Here is a 2136-nt window from a genome sequence, read left to right as displayed (position 1 = left end):
TCAGGAGTTTGATTGCTCGCTATGATGTGCGCTGACTACCAGGGGGCAGCACAGAATGAAGAAAGGCCCCAGTCGGCAGCCAGAAGGTCCCAATTGGCCCTGATCACAGACTAGGCCTAAGGACCCTACCTGTGCATGAATTTTGTGCACCAGGCCTCTGGTGAATAATAAAATAGCAATAACTATGTACCTATCAATAATTACTTTAAATGTGAATGGATTAAATGCACCAATCAAAAGTCAGGTTAGCTGAATGGACAAAAATACCAGATCCATATATATGTTGTCTTTCAGAGATCCCTTCAGATTGAAAGACACACACAGACTAAAGGAAAGGGATGGAAAAAGATATTTCATTGCAAATAGAAATTTTAAAACATTAAAGTAGCAATACTTATATCAGAGACTTTAAAACAAAGGTTTAAAGGTGAAGAAGTAGCTGCGGGTCCCAGAGCCAGTTTGGCCTGTTGACTGCCCAGAGTCCTTGGCCTGGAGCCCTGAGAAACTGAGAAGCCATGGACTGCCACAGCTTCCTGGTGGAGCCCATCAGCTGCCAGGCCTGGCAGACGGACCACCCGGAGATTGCCATTTGCCCCAACCACCCAGAGGTGGACACCTATGGAAAGGGCAGAGCCAAGTGGGTCAGGGTGCACCGACTCAGGCAGCACAACGGGCAGGTGACAGGCCTGACTGGGCCCCGGAGAGTAACCGTCTTGTGAGCTGCGGCACAAACCGCAATGCGTATGTGTGGACTCTTAAGGGCCGCAGTGGAAGCCCACCCTTGTCATCCTGCGGATCAACCTGGCTGCTGGCTGTGTGCGCTGGGCCCCCAATGAGAACAAGTTCGCTGTGGCAGCGGCTCCCGCGTATCTCCATCTGCTATTTCGAGCAGGAAAACGCCTGGTGGGTGTGCAAGCACATCAAGAAGTCCATTCGCTCCACCGTCCTCAGCGGGGACTGGCACCCCAACAGCGTGTTCCTGGCCTCAGGCTCCTGCGACTCAAGTGCCCGATCTTCTCAGCCTCCATAAAGGAAGTGCAGGAGTGGCCAGCACCCATCCATGGGGCTCCAAGACGCCGTCTGGGAGCTGTTGTTTTGAGTCCAGCAGTGGCTGCCTCTGGATACACGGTGTCTTCTTTTCAGCCAGGGGCAGCCGCCTGACCTGGGTCAGCCACGACTGTACGATGTGCCTGGCTGATGCTGACAAGAAGGCAGTCGCGATCTGGCCTCTTAAAACGCTGTCACTGCTAGCCGTGACCTTCCTGACCTTCGTCGCAGGAAACAGTCTGGTGGCTGCAGACCTTGACTGCTTTCCGGTGCCTTTTACCTACGAGAGTGCCTAGGGGGCGCTGAGCTTCGGTGGGCGGCAGGAGGTGCCCAAACAAAGCTCGCAGCCGGCTTACCAGCCTGTGAGCCCTTCCAGAACCTCCACAAGGGCGGCGTGGCTGGGGCGGGCGGAGACTGGCTGCACAAAAACAGCATCAGCCAGATCTCCGTGCTCCGCGGGAGGTGGGGGAGGGGGAGGCCGGCAAGTGCTTGCAGTTCTGCACCACCGCGTGGGCATGGACAGGGGCATGAGCATCTGGGATGTCAGCCTTGAAGGACCTCAAGATGAAATGACCTGTGAGGAAAATGTTGGCCTCCTCCCAGCTGCTGGGGGAGGGGTCAGGGAAGCTAAGGGTCACTTTGCTGAATATTTCTAGGGTACCATTTTGGGTCCCCACAGGGGAAAGGGAGGAGAGGAGGCCGGAAGCTTTTCTTACCTATTTGAAGGAACACGTGTCTTTTTCTTAAACAAATACTTTCATTTATTGTAAAAAAATGTCCCCAATGCACTCTGCTGGTCAAGAACTGCTTCAAAACGTGGAGATAATAAAAATACAATTGTAGACATGAAAAATAAGTACATAAACAAACAAACAAAGGTTGTAAAAAAGACAAAGAAGGACACTATATAATGATTTTAAAAAGTCAATCCAACCCACCTAAATATATAAAGCAAATATTGATGGACATAAAGGGAAAATTGACAGTCAAATGGTCGTAGTAGGGGCCTTTAATACCCCCAGTGACATCAATGGATAAATCTTGCAGACAGAACCCTGGTCGGGTGGCTTAGTTAGTTTGAGCATCATC

The 2136-nt window shown here is 51.5% G+C and overlaps 1 pseudogene across 1 annotated transcript; it reads left to right on the top strand.

The window, feature by feature from the left end:
- Positions 1-515: 515 nt before the first annotated feature.
- LOC308515474 (actin-related protein 2/3 complex subunit 1B-like) lies at positions 516-1703 on the top strand (annotated as a pseudogene). The gene has a single exon. The product of its transcript is annotated as an actin-related protein 2/3 complex subunit 1B-like (transcript).
- The last annotated feature ends 433 nt before the right edge of the window (positions 1704-2136 follow it).

The sequence above is a fragment of the Myotis nattereri genome (genome assembly GCF_964212035.1).
Source record: "Myotis nattereri genome assembly, chromosome: 3".
Taxonomy (NCBI): Eukaryota; Metazoa; Chordata; class Mammalia; order Chiroptera; family Vespertilionidae; genus Myotis; species Myotis nattereri.
The sequence above is the reverse complement of the archived record's forward strand: the minus strand, read 5'-3'. Positions and strand labels throughout refer to the sequence as shown.